At 43.0% G+C, this 17,507-nt stretch overlaps 1 pseudogene; it reads right to left on the bottom strand.

Moving 5' to 3' along the window:
- Window positions 1-17,507, bottom strand: part of LOC124036480 — a 77,088-nt pseudogene that overhangs the window by 19,316 nt on the left and 40,265 nt on the right.

Below are 17,507 nucleotides of genomic sequence, written 5' to 3' on the forward strand. Positions count from 1 at the left end.
GTGTGTGTGTGTGTGTGTGTGTGTGTGTGTGTGTGTGTGTGTGTGTGTGTGTGTGTGTGTGTGTGTGTGTGTGTGTGTGTGTGTGTGTGTGTGTGTGTGTGTGTGTGTTTTGTTACCTGGTCCAGTTTGCTCTGATGGCAGGGGAAGGAGAAGGTGAAGCCGAGGGGCAAGGACGCTCCTTTCATACCCATGTACTCCAGGAAGTCAGCGATGCAGTCAAACAGCTGACAGGGAGAGAGAGAACAGAAAGAGAAGGAGAGAACGAGAGAGATGACAGAGAGAAAGATAAATAGAAAAGAGTGAGTGAGAAAGAGAGAAAAGATAGGTCAAATTACCAATGCAGTGGACTGGGAATGAGCTCTACCTATTGGGGTTGGCCAATATTTTATATCTATGGATGATAATTGAAAGCCATTGTCGATGGTGACGACATAGTGAATTGACAGACGGTGGTTTAGCCTATTTGAACTTGACTGGCGCAGCACAGTAACGAATGGAGTAGGGCAGCACACGAGTGACATTCCGAGTAATCTTCCCATTCCTATTTGCTTTAGCTTATTTCAATAAATAGCCTATGTTGTACAGGCCTACAGAACGCAAGAGAGGAATGTAGGCTAGACAGCAGAGAATTCCACCAAAGCAGCACAAAATGTCCATTCAGAAAATATTGTTTCTCTTTCTCTCTCTCTGTCGAATGCATGGGCCTTATAGCCTAAACTTGTACATGTTTTATAACTGACACTCCTTAACTATAGTGTCCAGCTGTTTAAAAAAAACATAGGCTATATTCCCTTCTCTCCATTCAATATGAATATGACCTTTGGGCAAAGCTACGCTTTCATCGTTTTATGCATGCATGGCTTTCTCCAGACCAAACAATGAATGAATCTAACAGCGTTCCATCTCAAAGTTGTTTGAATATCCTAAAAACGTACGGTATCCATGGGACTGATAATGAAAGAGAACAAACCATATCAATGGCCTATGGAAAAATATAATGACAAGTTAAATCAAGTTTAAATGATCAGTGCAGGGTGAAAGAATCCCTCCATGTGAGGTTAAAATGTAAATGGCCAACAACCTCTCCTCCTACGCCGATCATAAAAGCTTGAAGACAAATGAAAGTTGTGAACAGCAGCTTATTTCCCAAACATTTGAATAGCCTAAGAAGGTACTGTTGTCCTACAGTTGTCGCTTTCAAAGAGAACAAGAATATAATCCTCAAGTCTCATCTTTCAAAATACATAGAGTCCTCTTAATTTACAGCATTTCTCACACACAGACAACCTAAAGTTCCCAAATTAGCAGGAGGGATTGGGGGGAAACTTCATTGCACGAGGTGCTCAAGTTCAGAACGGCTGTCAGTGAAAACCTGGTTTACCTCCTCTCCAGTGCCCTGCATGGCCTCCTGGGGAATGGAGTAGATCTTGTTGTGCATCTCCACACTGCGTCTCTTCCCGCACCGCACACGCACCAGCAGAACCCGGAAGTTGGTCCCTCCCAGGTCCAGGGCCAAGAATTCACCGCTCTCTGATGAGTTCAATAGGCACAATGGGGAGAGAAGTTAAGAAAGTAAGATAACACTCCAAAATTATATTTAGCAGTTTGGGGGTTATGTGCCTTGTTAAGGACCACAACAGCAGTAGGTGCTCAAATCCTGATGTACATTTTGTCAGCCATGGATTTCCAACCGCTGAGCTTTTGATTGCTGGCCCATCTCTCTAACCCAGGGGTGTCAAACTAATTTACCCCAGGAGCCGCATTGGGTCTTAAACAAGGTCCGGAGGGCCGTACTGAAAATGTATTACATTTCCCCGCTGTCAATAATTGTATAAAGATCGTCCTCTATCCATTGTTTTTGGAATTTTCTATGCTCCCTGACTGTCTAGCTTTCATTTAGGTGACTATTAGCGAGCTAGACACAATCAAGAAACTGTATTATAAATCCATTATAATTTCTCATTCGATTTGGTTTTAATAATTTGAAAGTATATTGAGTTTGTGTTTTTATTTGTAACAGCTTAAGGCTTTCTTCTCAGTTTCCTGCTATAGCCCTGCCAAGGACATCCATCTATTTTCAAGGATTTTCAAGGCCCATCAGTAGCTTATGGCTCCCTCTCCTACCATACACACATGGAGAATCCCGATTCCTAACCCGATTCTTCGCATCCCCTGTCCTCACCTCCTAAAAACCCATTGGATGAGGTCAGAGGTCCCTCCCCTCTGACTTTCTAATCCAATTGGTTTTGAAAAGCGGGCAAGGAGAGACTACATGAGAATCAAGAAAATGCCATTGAGATTCTCCCACAGATAACACCCCTCTCCCTCCTCTCTCCATCTTCTCTTCTCTTGACCCTGTACCTGTGCCGTCGGGCATGGAGCGAACAAAGGTGGGCAGCATCTTGACAGTGGCCTGGTCATGACTCTCCTTGGCCAAGCCTCTGTTCATCTCCTCTCCCATCCGCCTTTTCACGTCCAGCAGCTGCTCCTGGCTCAGACACAGAGCGTCCAGGATACGCTGCCGCTCGGCATGCTGGATAGCCAGCCGAAACGCCACTGCTGTCACCATGGCTGCTCCCTTCCCACTTCCGTCCTCCGGGCGCAGGAAACGTACATCGCAATCCGGCACCAGCCGCCGCACCATCTTGTGGAGCCGCCGCGCAAACCTGGGAGAGGAGGTACAACTTTATTTTAAGCTTATTAAACATTATTAAAAGGCTCATTAGCTATTAGTAAACTGTTTGTAAATTAAATATATTTGATCATGTTTCAGTTACTAGTGAATACATGTACAGTACCAGTCAAAAGTTTGGACACCTACTCATTCAAGGGTTTTTCTTCATTTTTACTATTTTCTACATTGTAGAATAATAGTGAAGAATTCATATGGAATCATGTAGTAACCAAAAAAGTGTTAAACAAATCAAATTATTAGATTATTGAAAGTAGCCACCCTTTGCATTGACACGCCTTGCACACTCTTGGCATTCTCTCAACCAGCTTCATGAGGTAGTCACCTGCAATGCATTTCAAGTAACATATGCCTTGTTAAAAGTGAATTTGTGGAATTTCTTCCCTTCTTAATGCGTTTGAGGAAATCAGTTGGGTTGTGACAAAGTAAGGGTGGTATACAGAAGATAGCCCAATTTGGAAAAAGACCAAGTCCATATTATGGCAAGAACAGCTCAATTAAGCAAAGAGAAACAACAGTCCATCATTACTTTAAGAAAGGAAGGTCAGTCAATACGGAACATTTCAAGAACTTTGAAAGTTTTCAAGTGGGGTAGCAAAAACCATCAAGCACTATGATGAAACTGGCTCTCATGAGGACCGCCACAGGAAAGGAAGACCCAAAGTTACCTACGCTGCAGAGGATAAGTTCATTAGAGTTCCCAGCCTCAGAAATTGCAGACCAAATAAATGCTTCAGAGTTCACGTAACAGACCGGTGGAAGAAGCCAGACCGGTGGAAGAATGTTGGAGTGCTTCATCAGATGACCTGGCCTCCATAATCACCCAACCTCAAACAAATTGAGATGGTTTGGGATGAGTTGGACCGCAAACTGAAGGAAAAGGAGACAACAGCGCTCAGAGTATGTGGGAACTCTTTCAAGTCTGTTGGAAAAACATTCCAGGTAAACCTGGTTGAGAGAATGCCAAGAGCTGTCATCAAGTCAAAGGGTGGCTACTTTGAAGAATCTCAAATATAAAATATATTTTGATTTGTTGAACAATGTTTTGGTTACTACATGATTCCATGTGTTATTTCATAGTTTATGTCCTCACTGATATTACACATTGTAGAAAATAGTAAAAATAAAGAAAAACCCTTGAATAAATAGTAGGTGTGTCCAAACTTTTGACTGGTACTGTATATACAGTGCCTTCGGAAAGTATTCAGACCCCTTGACTTTTTCCACATTTTGTTACGTTATAGCCTTATTCTAAAATGGATAAAACAAACAAATTGTTCAGAGTAGACTGTGTGAATCAGCTCAAAATTGCTGCAAAGAAATCACTACTAAAGGACACCAATAATACGAAGAGACTTGTTTGGGCCAAGATGAGCAATCGACATTAGACCAGTGGAAATCTGTCCTTTGGTCTGACAAGTCCAAATTTGAGAATTTGGGTTCCAACCGCCCTGTGTTTGTGAGACACAGAGTAGGTGAACGTTGATCGCCGCATGTGTGGTTCCCACCATGAAGCATGGAGGAGGAGGTGTGATGGTGTGGGGGTTCTTTGCTAGTGACACTGTCAGTGATTTATTTAGAATTCAAGGCACACTTAACCAGCATGGCTACCACAGCATTCTGCAGCGATATGCCATCCCATCTGGTTTGCGCTTAGTGGCACAATCATTTGTTTTTCCACAGGACAATGACCCAACACTGCTCCAGGCTGTGTAAAGGCTATTTGACCAAGAAGGAGTGATGGAGTGCTGCATCAGATCACCCAACCTGAACCCAATTGAAATGGTTTGGGATGAGTTGGACTGCAAACTGAAGGAAAAGCAGCCAACAAGTGCGCAGCATATGTGGGAACTCCTGTTGGAAAAGCATTCCAGGTGAAGCTGGTTGAGAGAATGCCAAGAGTGTGCAAAGCTGTCATCAGGGCAAAGGGTGGCTACTTTGAATCTAACATCTTGTAAGGATCTGGGTGTAGCTGGTGCAGAGGAGTCAGGCGCAGGACAGCAGAGATGAGTAACACAAGGAACTTTACTCAATTTCCAAATACATGAAGTAATACCAGTAATGAAGTAATACCAGTAATACCAATATGGAGGGAATTTACAATAATGTATTCACGCACAAAAAACGTGGGGAAACCAGAGGGTTAAATAATGAACATGTAATTGGGGAATTGAAACCAGGTGTATAAAACAAAGACAAAACAAATGGAAAATGAAAAGTGGATCGGCGATGGCTAGAAGGCCAGTGACGCCGCCCGCCGAACGCCGCCCGAACAAGAAGAGGCACCAACTTCATCTAAAATATATTGTGATTTGTTTAACATTGTTTTGGTTACTACATGATTCCATGTGTTAGTTAATTGTTTTGATTTCTTCCCTATTATTCTACAATGTAGAAAATAGTAAAATAAAGAAAAACCCTTGAATGAGTAGGTGTGTCCAAACTTTTAACTGGTACTGTATGTATAAGCCATTTCCTACTTGGTCTTGTAATTTTAACTGGCACTTGAGATGTAAGGGTCAACTCCATTGTAATTTCCCTCATCCACTGTGTAATTTAGTTAAGTCTATTCTAGGAGAATTGCTCTGAGTAGTCATGCTCTCAGGGAGGTGTAGATTGAAACTCAGGGAGGTGTAGATTGTTGTCAAGTTGAGTTGGAATTCATTAAAATGAAACTCGACATTGTCCATAGCATTTCATTTTTAATGTCCTGAAACGACTGGAGCTGAAGTGCATTCGAGCCTCTTTGGAATCAGAGTGGAAGTCTACTTCCTCACTCGTCTTTAATATATATAGGGTAAAAAATTTCATACAGTACCTTATATGACTCATGCTCAGAGTGCTGTGAAACTCAGGGAGGTGTAGATTGTTTGAGTATCAAGTTGAGTTGGAATTTATTCATATAAAACTTGACAATGTGCAATAGCATTTCATTTTTTGAGTCATGACCTCATAGGAAAATTACAGTTGGCCCAGAACAGAGCAGCACGACCGGCCCTTAAATGTACACATAGGGCTTATATCAAGAACATGCATGTCAATCTCTCCTGGCTCAAAGTAGAGGAGAGATTGACATGTTGAAAGCACTGTTCAAACAGCTAACACACAGCTCAGACACCCATGCATACCCCACAAAACATGCCACCAGGGGTCTTTTCACAGTTCCCAAGTTCAGAACAGAGGCTAGGAAACACACAGTATTATAATAGAGCCATGACTACATGGAACTCTCCTCCACCTCAGGTAACTCAAGCTAGCAGTAAAATCAGATAAAAATAGATTTTAAAAAAACAGTTAAAACAACACCTCACAGGGGATCACGTGACCCTTGAAGAGTTGGCCGCATGAACTAAGAGCTCCGCACAAGTAGTTTCCAATTCCTAATCTTACCTCCACTCCAAGTTCAAACTCATTTAGCTTTAGTAAAAAAAGTAATGGCGGCTACAAAAGGCGACACTACAGGTGACATTTTTACCCGGGCATTAGCGACGGAAAAAGCCTCCAAGAAGAAGCTAGCTTCAGAAAAAACTAGCGCCATTTAGCCAGGAGCAAGAGGACCCGCTCCCCCCGAGGCCCAACCTCGCACTCTGTCGAAGACATCCTTTCTGAGTTGAGATCCCAACGTACAGAACTAAACACTAAATTAGATGCCATTAACTCTCAGCTCAGTGCGATAGGTGGCAAGGTGACAATACTGGAAAACGCTTTGCCTGACATCAACAACAAGATAACCATAAACGCGGGGCGCCTGGACGAGGCAGAGGGGTGAATCCTATCCATGGAAAACTTATTGACAGATGCCATGGAAACAATAGCATATGCTAAAAAAAAATAGAGCATCTGGAAGAGAAAACAGAGGACCTGGAAAACAGGGGGCGAAGGAATAATTGTGTTCTATTCAATCTGGGTGAAAAAGAAGAGGGAAACATGCCACTGATCCGCTACCTGCAAGACAAACTTCCCGAGTGGCTCCACCTGTCCACCGACAGGCCCATAGAACTCGAGAGAGCTCACTGAGCACTGAGGCCCCCACCAGCAGCCAGACAACCACCGCGCCCAATCACCATACATTTGCTGAGATTCACCGTCAAGGAACGAGTCCTACAGGCGGCGAAAAACAACACCAAACCAAGTGGGAAATGCCAAACTCACTTTACACCAGGATCTGTCAGCTGGAATACGCCGAGAATTTGACGAAGTGAAGAAATACTCAATTGACCGAAGCATCTTCAGGGGATTCAAATACCCAAACGAGCTCAGGATTCTTCACCAAGGAGCCTTGCGACACTTCAAAACTCCCGAAGAGGCAAAACGTTTTTTGAAAGACAATCCTGGTCAATGACAAACGGACCAATGACTAAATGCGATTACTGCTGTTACTAAAGGAGGTAAGACGACATATAGCCGATATCCAAAGAGCCACCCGCCCCGCTAAATGTCATTATAGCCGTCTAATCTCTATTTATTTTCCTTTAGCTGAGAGGGATAGGCTCTATAGCCTGACCTAGGCCTGCTAACGTTTCAGCCTACTTTTATTTCCATCTTTTTGTTGATATTATTACTGTGGTTTCCTATGTCCCCTGGGGGAGGTATATGTAGGCTGGGCTATTGATTTTATTTTCTCCCTCTTTTAACGTGGTCTGGACAGGGGCTACTGTGTCATTTACTCAATGTGGGGCGGAGAGGATGAGGCATTTCTTTGGTGGGGAGGGGGAAACGTTGTGCGTTGCTAATTTTTCCCGTTTTTTCCTTCCGGAACACAGAATTGAGACTGAGCGGGGGGGTAATAGATCCAACGGGATGTGTCGAGTTGTTTGGGAACTCGGCTGGGGTGTTCAGAGATTGTATTATAAACATGGAACTGCCATGGTCTAGGTCATGCAATAAAACGGAAAAAGATACTATGTGCTCTAAAAAAGGAAAAAGCAGACATCGCGATATTACAAGAGACACACCTCTGTGATGCTAAACATGCCAAACTCCGCAGAGCTTGGGTGGGACAAGTGTATTTCTCATATTTCAAATCAAACAGTAGAGGCACAGCCATACTTATCCATAAAAATGTTCCATTCATAATTGACAAAAACATATCTGATCCGTAGGGGAGATTTATTTTGATAACTGGGTCACTATATGGTCAACCAATTACTATCTTAAACATACATGCCCCTAACACAGATACTCCTGCCTTCATGTCAAAAATGATAACCCTGTTCAATGAGCATTGTGTTTCCTTTGGCGTGGAGATTTTAATTGTACCCTTAACCCAACCCGAGACAAATCATCTCAAGTCCCCACCACAAATCCTAGATCTGCAAAGATTTTGAACTCTTACTAAAGAGATGGGACTGATAGATATCTGGAGAGAGACTAATAGCTCATCTATGGACTATACATACTATTCTAATGTCCATAACACCTACTCCCGTATAGATTACATTTTTATCCCAAAGAGTTTCATAAATTCAGCCACATGTACAATCGGACCCATAGCACTTTCAGATCACGCCTTTGTCCACCTCCGCTTTGACCTCTGCAAAAACATCCCAAGGTCAAAGAGCTGTAAATTCAACACCTCCATGCTATCAAACAAAGCGTTCCATACATAGGTAACTACATGGATAGACAACTACACACAAGACAACAAAGATTCTCCTGTTTCTCCGGCCACAATGTGGGAACGCTGCTAAAGCCACACTAAGAGGTAATCTAATTGCATATGCTTCCTCTAAGAAAAAAGCAATGGAGGCACACAGGCTAGATCTTGAGAGGGAGCTGGAATGCTGTGAAAAAATACATAAACAATCCTGACAGCACCTCCTGGAGTCATCTTAAAGCAGCCAAAGCCAAACTAAATTTGGACTACACTCGGGAGATAAAAAAAAAAGTTTTCTTTACTAAACAGAAATACCATGAGTATAGCAATAGGCCCAGTAGATTGCTTGCTTACCAATTAAAAAAGGAGCAGTCAGAGCGTACAATCATGGCTATCCGAACAGCAGAGGACGAGGTCACATATGACCCAAAAATTATCAATTTAACTTTTCATGATTTTTACTGCAAACTATATACCTCTGAGAGAAAACACACGGAGGCAGAACTCCACTCTTTCCTAGAGGGAATCTCGCTACCTAAACTATCAGAGACCGACCAAGAAGATCTCAACTCCCCCTTCACTCCTGAGGAGATCCTGGAGGCAATTACCTCCATGCCACCTAATAAGTCCCCAGGCCCAGATGGATTCCACAGAGAGTTCTAGAAAGCTTTTTGGCCCCAGCTCAGCCCTATCTTCATGCCAATGCTGGAGGATTTTTGCAAAAACGGAGTTCTCCCAGACTCAATGCACACAGCTCGCATTACAGTGTTGCTCAAAAAGGACAAGGACCCCCTATCCTGCTCGTCCTTCCGGCCCATAAGCTTGTTGGATTTCGACTATAAAATAATTACCCAGTTGCTCGCCAAAAGACTAAACACTCTTCTTCCCAAAATAATAAAAGCAGACCAAACTGGATTTATTAGAGACAGATACTCTTCTGATAACATTCGCAGTCTTTTTGATATTATTGATCAAGTAAACGCACAGAAGACCTCTGTCCTGCTGGCTTCACTGGATGCTGAGAAGGCGTTTGACAGGATGGAGTGGAGCTTTCTGTTTTCAACAGGAAATTTTCTGTCTGTCCCTCAGACATTTGCAACATTGTTTCAATATTGAAATTCGAACTCCTGCTGTCCCATAGTAATGAACGTGTCAGGAGTTTGGACGAGACAGACAGGTAGGCAGCGTTTCTCAGCCAGTCTACATAATTAATTAGCTGGAATCTTTTTATGGATATACAGTTGAAGTCAGAAGTTTACATACACCTTAGCCAGATACATTTAAAATCAGTTTTTCACAATTCCTGACATTTAATTGTTACGGTTTTCTTCTGGTGAAGGAGTGGAGGACCAAAATGCAGTGTGGTTATTTATAAACATCTTTAATAAAGATGATAACATGAACATTATACTTATACAAAACAAGAAACCGTGGCAAACCGAAACAGTCCGAACTGGTGCAAAACACAGAGACCGGAACAATCACCCACGAAATACTCAAAGAATATGGCTGCCTAAATATGGTTCCCAATCAGAGACAACGATAAACACCTGCCTCTGATTGAGAACCACTCTAGGCAACCATAGACTTACCTAGAATACTATACTACACACAACCCCATAAATCTAATAAACCCCTAGACAAGACAAGACACATAAATCACCCATGTCACACCCTGGCCTGACCAAAATAATAAAGAGTAAATAGGCATCTGTGGCAACTTCAGGAATAGACACCGGCTGGAATGTGGTTTTAACCAATCAGCATTCAGGATTAGACCATCCAATCAGCCAATCAGGGCTTTGTATGTAAATATCTTCAAATTTGTGTCCTAATGTCCACACGATCAGACTGAGCATTTCATTGGCCAAAAGCTTAAGGCAGGATTTAAAATTAACACCCGCCAAATGTGAGTAAATTTTGCCATTGGAGGGTAAGTTGTCCATTTCACCAGCCATGTTGGTGGGGGGTCAGGGCTCCACAGTGCAAGCATTTAACAATAAAAATAGTCAAGTATGATCACATTTATAGCAAAACAAATTCTACAGTAGCTGTTTTCAAAGAATTTCTGCTGTTTTGTTTCATAGCTGGTAAATTAAATTGTACTAAGTCAAAGAACTACGAATCCTACTTAACCTATCCTACCTCGCACTGCAACACTGCCTGGCTGGGGGCTGTGTACACGTGAAGGGCTGAGTGAAAGCTTCATTTTTAGAAGCGCTGTGCACAGGTATAAAAAGGGGGATGTTTTGCAGTGGCAGGGAGACTAGTCAGGATAGAGGGAAAGATGAATGAATGGCGCAAAGTACAAAGAGATCCTTGATCAAAACCTGCTCCAGAGTGCTCAAGACCTCAGACTTGGGCGAAGGTTCACCTTCCAACAGGACAACGACACTAAGCACACAGCCAAGACAATGCAGGAGTGGCTTCAGGACAAGTCTCTGAATGTCCTTGAGTGGTGCCGGTGGCTGAATCAAGAGTGGTGATGGGGGTTGCCTTAATCGACATATTTGGCGCCCTGGGAGCAGTTGTTATTGGGGGTTAAGTGCCTTGCTCAGGGTCAGAATTACATTTACAGACATGTCGGCGATACGATCCAGCAACCTTTCGGGTTAGTGGCCCAATACTCCTACCCGCCAGGCTACCTTACTAGTAATAAATGAATTATTGTTTTAGAAACTTTACAAAGCATGTTTAGGCCCTGGGCTCAAGGAAAAACATAATAAAACTTATAATTTGGAGTTATTTTTATTAAATAAACACAGAGTGATGTATTAGACATACAGTGATGACTTAAAAATAATAATTAAAGACTGCATGGGAGCTTTAAGATCGGAGGGTCAGTTCCACTGTAATTTCACTGTGCAGTCTAGTTTAGTTAATTCTAATAGCAATGAGAGTATGTCTTCTATACTTCAGTGAGTAGTGCTTCAGAGTAGATTATCAGAGCGCCATGTCAAGTGCAACACTTCATCTGTTCTATTCTGAATTTAAGGGAGCTGCAATGGCAGCATCATTGACCCCAACTATGTTAGAGATAACCCCAGAGTACAGTATCTCCATGCTCACACACGGAGATACACACACGCACTAATACATACGCAAGCACTCACTCACACACACGCAACCCCACACACTCGCGCACCCCCCCCCACTCACTGTGGGTGGTTCTTGTAGACAGAGCCGTCCACTCCTATTGTTGTCAGCCTCTCTGCAGCCTTGTTGTCTCTGATCTGTCTTAACACAGCAGCAAGGGTGGCAGCACACAGGTGGGCGGCCCGGGTTGACACCACCTGACACACCCTCCGAGTGGCCACGCAGTCCTCCACAGAGGGGTCCAGGCCCAGCCCCCTCAGCATCTTCTCTGCACTCACCAAACCCTCCTTGTCTCTGTCAGGAAAATAGTACCACCTCAGTTACATACCAGCTTATAAAGTATAACATTCAGTTTGGTATTTGTATGAATTACATTTACTACCTATTAACATCATCATCATGAACCAAGTTATATCAAGATAGGCCCACATATCGTACACACACAAAAACTACTAACTTGTCATTCTCGATGGCAGAGACAAAGCTGGTCTGGAGTTGTCCATTGGTGACGAGGTCAGGGGTGGTGTGACCCTGAAACACCATGTCCTCCTTTGCCATCTTTACTAGGATCAGACGCACCAGCTTGCCCATGTACATCCCACTGATCATCTTCTCAAACCTACACACACACAGCAGGCTGTCACACATTTACAACAACACCTGGCTAGCTGTGAGTAAATTCTGAGGATGACACTTAACATCAAACTGAAAATTACACTTTCAACACAAAGCCAGATCTATATAGCAACTGGAGGTTGATATCTTTTCCAGGTGGGATTGGGCAACAGACAGAGAGGACTAGTGTAATAGACAATATAGTAGAAGTAGAGGGCGGGCCAGTTGTCTGTCTGTCACTCACAGCTGTTTGCCGGGGTTGAGGGAGCCGGCGTCGATCTCCTGGTCGAAGTCTGTACGAAGATCATACAGAGCGCCATCGTCCCCAAATGCCCCCCACTCCATGTTAACACACACCCTCCCCTCGTCCCCTTCCACCAGCTCCAGGTGACGCATCTCCTCCATGTAGCAGGCGTTGGTGCCAGTGCCTGGGGGGCAGCAACAGACAACATGGTCATACTGTACTTCTTACCTACGAAGGCCTCATCACGCCATGCGGCATTTAAGGCCTCAAAAGGGCCCCCCTTCTATCTCTTTCTGTCCTGGGCTATTTTAGACACCTTTTTCCAGGCCCAGGTGAGCCCTACATTACACTAGTCTTTTTCCAGGCCCAGGTGAGCCCTACATTACACTAGTCTTTTTCCAGGCCCAGGTGAGCCCTACATTACACTAGTCTTTTTCCAGGCCCAGGTGAGCCCTACATTACACTAGTCTTTTTCCAGGCCCAGGTGAGCCCTACATTACACTAGTCTTTTTCCAGGCCCAGGTGAGCCCTACATTACACTAGTCTTTTTCCAGGCCCAGGTGAGCCCTACATTACACTAGTCTTTTTCCAGGCCCAGGTGAGCCCTACATTACACTAGTCTTTTTCCAGGCCCAGGTGAGCCCTACATTACACTAGTCTTTTTCCAGGCCCAGGTGAGCCCTACATTACACTAGTCTTTTTCCAGGCCCAGGTGAGCCCTACATTACACTAGTCTTTTTCCAGGCCCAGGTGAGCCCTACATTACACTAGTCTTTTTCCAGGCCCAGGTGAGCCCTACATTACACTAGTCTTTTTCCAGGCCCAGGTGAGCCCTACATTACACTAGTCTTTTTCCAGGCCCAGGTGAGCCCTACATTACACTAGTCTTTTTCCAGGCCCAGGTGAGCCCTACATTACACTAGTCTTTTTCCAGGCCCAGGTGAGCCCTACATTACACTAGTCTTTTTCCAGGCCCAGGTGAGCCCTACATTACACTAGTCTTTTTCCAGGCCCAGGTGAGCCCTACATTACACTAGTCTTTTTCCAGGCCCAGGTGAGCCCTACATTACACTAGTCTTTTTCCAGGCCCAGGTGAGCCCTACATTACACTAGTCTTTTTCCAGGCCCAGGTGAGCCCTACATTACACTAGTCTTTTTCCAGGCCCAGGTGAGCCCTACATTACACTAGTCTTTTTCCAGGCCCAGGTGAGCCCTACATTACACTAGTCTTTTTCCAGGCCCAGGTGAGCCCTACATTACACTAGTCTTTTTCCAGGCCCAGGTGAGCCCTACATTACACTAGTCTTTTTCCAGGCCCAGGTGAGCCCTACATTACACTAGTCTTTTTCCAGGCCCAGGTGAGCCCTACATTACACTAGTCTTTTTCCAGGCCCAGGTGAGCCCTACATTACACTAGTCTTTTTCCAGGCCCAGGTGAGCCCTACATTACACTAGTCTTGAGCTCGGCTCCATACTGTAATTCAAGGATTCTCTCAAATCTGGAAACTAACAGTACTCCATCTGGCCCTCCAGGCTTGGTTACAACAGAGTATCCCTGCTGTAAATTTGTGCCAGCTACATTTTTGGGATGATCAGCGAAAGAAATGTTTGTTTTGTTGAACAATAAACACGAGATGCTGGGTGTTTCTTTTTCAAATAGTGTTTTAAATTAAATAATTTGTATATTAAGAATGTATGACTAATCTGATGATGTAAATAGTTTTTCATTTCCAGCCTGCATATAGGTTCACCTTCCCTCAACAACCACACTTCTAGGTTTATAATTGTACTAAACTTACAGACACGTTTCAACGGTAAGCTTTTCTCACCCTAATGCCAAAGCACACTTGAACATGTCACAATACAACTAGAGTAGTTCCATTATTTACATACTGATTGAGTCCTACTAATTATGTATGGAATGGGTTCCCAATGGAGGCCTTCAGTGTTCAATATGCAATTACACTCCCCTACATATTTATTTGGACAGTGAAGCTAAAACTTTTAATTTGGCTCTATACGCCAGCATTTTGAATTTGAGATCAAATGTTTTAAACAGAATGTCGCCTTCTTAATTTAAGGGTAATTTTATACATGTCTGTTTTACCGTTTAGAAATAAATGCACTTTACATATATAGTCCGCCCATTTGAAGGTGTCATAAGTATTTGGACAAATTCACTTATAGTGTATTCAATTTAGTCAAAAGATTAGTATTTGGTCCCAAATTCCTAGCATGCAATGATATCAAGCTTGTGACTCTACAAACTTGTTGCATGCCTTTGCAATATGTTCTGGTTGTGTTTCAAATTATGTTTTCTGCAAATACAATACCAGTCAAAAGTTTGGTCACACCTACTCATTCAAGGATTTTCTTTATTTTTACTACTTTCTACATTTTAGAATAATAGTAAACACATCAAAACTATGAAATAACACATGGAATCATGTAGTAAACAAAAAAGGGTTAAACAAATCAAAATACATTTTGTATTCTTGAAAGTATGACAGCTTTGCACACGCTTGGTATTCTCTCACCCAGCATCACCTGGAATGCTTTTCCAACTGTCTTGAAGGAGTTCCCACATATTCTCTACGGTCCAACTCATCCCAAACCATCTCAATTGGTTGAGGTCAGGTGATTGTGGAGGCCAGGTTATCTGATGCAGCACTCCATCACTCTCCTTCTTGGTCAAATAGCCCTTACACAGCTTGGAGGTGTGTTTTGATGATAGTCCCACGAAGCACAAACCAGATAGGATGGCATATCGCTGCAGAATGCTGTGGTAGCCAAGCTGATTACGTCTGCCTTGTATTCTAAATAAATCACAGACAGTGTCACCATCACACCTCCACTCCATTGCTTCACAGTGGGAACCACACATGCGGTGAACATCCATTCACCTACTCTGTGTCTCACAAAGACAGAGCATTGCGCGGTTTATGACTTCAAGCCTATCAACTCCCGAGATGAGGCTGGTGTAACCGAAGTGAAATGGCTAGCTAGTTAGCGCGCGCTAAAAGAGTTTCAAACATCACTCGGTCTGAGCCTTCTAGTGGTTGTTCCCCTTGCTCTGCATGGGTAACCCTGCTTCGATGGTGGCTGTTGTCGTTGTGTTGCTGGTTCGAGCCCAGGGAGGAGCGAGGAGAGGGACGGAAGCTATACTGTTACACTGGCAATACTAAAGTGCCTATGAGAACATCCAATAGTCAAAGGTTAATGAAATACAAATCATATAGAGGGAAATAGTCCTATAATTCCTATAATAACTACAACCTAAAACTTCTTACCTGGGAATATTGAAGACTCATGTTAAAAGGAACCACCAGCTTTCATATGTTCTCATGTTCTGAGCAAGGAACTGAAACGTTAGCTTTCTTACATAACACATATCGCACTTTTACTTTCTTCTCCAACACTTTGTTTTTGCATTATTTAAACCAAATTGAACATGTTTCATTATTTACTTGAGGCTAAATTGATTTTATTGATGTATTATATTAAGTTAAAATAAGCGTTCATTCAGTATTGTTGTAATTGTCATTGTTACAAATAAATAATTTAAAAGAATCGGCCGATTAATCGGTATCGGCTTTTTTGGTCCTCCAATAATCGGTATCGAAAAATCATAATCGGTCGACCTCTACTACAATGATTATGAAAAATTATGAATGAATCCTGAATAATGATGACGGAGAAAGTTGACTGCCCAAATAAATTCATAGGGGATTTGTATATGGCAAGAACATACGGAGTGAAAAGATTGGGAGCAAGAACATTGAGTCCTATTGATTAGGCCTGTGTGTGGACTGTATCGATTAAGGGCTCAGTACCTTGTACCTCACTCAAAACATTGGAAATGTGCCATAGGGTTGGGAGATCTCAACCTTTGTCCTATTGTGATGATGTACTCATTAAACATTGTGAAATCTACTATATGTACAAATGTATGTGGACACCCCTTCAAATTAGTGGATTCGGCTATTTCAGCTACACCCGTTGTTGACAAGTGTATCATTTTTTTAATTTCACCTTTATTTAACCAGGTAGGCTAGTTGAGAACAAGTTCTCATTTGCAACTGCGACCTGGCCAAAATAAAGCATAGCAGTGTGAACAGACAACAGAGTTACACATGGAGTAAACAATTAACAAGTCAATAACACAGTAGGAAAAAAAGGGGGAGTCTATATACAATGTGTGCAAAAGGCATGAGGTAGGCGAATAATTACAATATTGCAGATTAACACTGGAGTGATAAATGATCAGATGATCATGTACAGGTAGAGATATTGGTGTGCAAAAGAGCAGAAAAGTAAATAAATAAAAACTGTGGTGATGAGGTAGGTGAAAATGGGTGGGCTATTTACCAATAGACTATGTACAGTTGCAGCGATCGGTTAGCTGCTCAGATAGCTGATGTTTGAAGTTGGTGAGGGAGATAAAAGTCTCCAACTTCAGCGATTTTTGCAATTCGTTCCAGTCACAGGCAGCAGAGTACTGGAACGAAAGGCGGCCGAATGAGGTGTTGGCTTTAGGGATGATCAGTGAGATACACCTGCTGGAGCGCGTGCTACGGATGGGTGTTGCCATCGTGACCAGTGAACTGAGATAAGGCGGAGCTTTACCTAGCATGGCCTTGTAGATGACCTGGAGCCAGTGGGTCTGGCAACGAATATGTAGCGAGGGCCAGCCGACTAGAGCATACAAGTCGCAATGGTGGGTAGTATAAGGTGCTTTAGTGACAAAACGGATGGCTTTTGCATTGGACTAGTTAACTGTAAGGTTGCAAGATTGGATCCCCCGAGCTGACAAAGTGAAAATCTGTCGTTCTGCCCCTGACCGAGGCAGTTAACCCACCGTTCCTCGGCAGTCATTGAAAATAAGAATGTGTTCTTAACTGACTTGCCTCGTTAAATAAAGGTGTAAAAAAAAAATATATATAATATATATAAATAAAATCGGCACATCGGCGCCCAAAAATAACTTGAAATCGGCCCTAATTAATCGGCCATTCCGATTCATCGGTCGACCTCTAGTGTGGATACGCTCAATACTTTGTTGCCATATATCATTGTGTAGCTCGCCACCTACGTCTTGCTCCCATGCAGATTTTGTATTGCAAAGGAAGGCAGATTAATGTTCTGTATTATGTCGTATAATCTGGAGATTGTGCCCTTCAGATAAGGGTTAAAATCTAAGCATCTCTCGACTGGACACTTAGTAGGCTCGAGTGGAAATGAAGGGAAATGTTTTTTGGCAAAGC

This window comes from Oncorhynchus gorbuscha, linkage group LG05 (assembly GCF_021184085.1).
Source record: "Oncorhynchus gorbuscha isolate QuinsamMale2020 ecotype Even-year linkage group LG05, OgorEven_v1.0, whole genome shotgun sequence".
Classification (NCBI taxonomy): domain Eukaryota; kingdom Metazoa; phylum Chordata; class Actinopteri; order Salmoniformes; family Salmonidae; genus Oncorhynchus; species Oncorhynchus gorbuscha.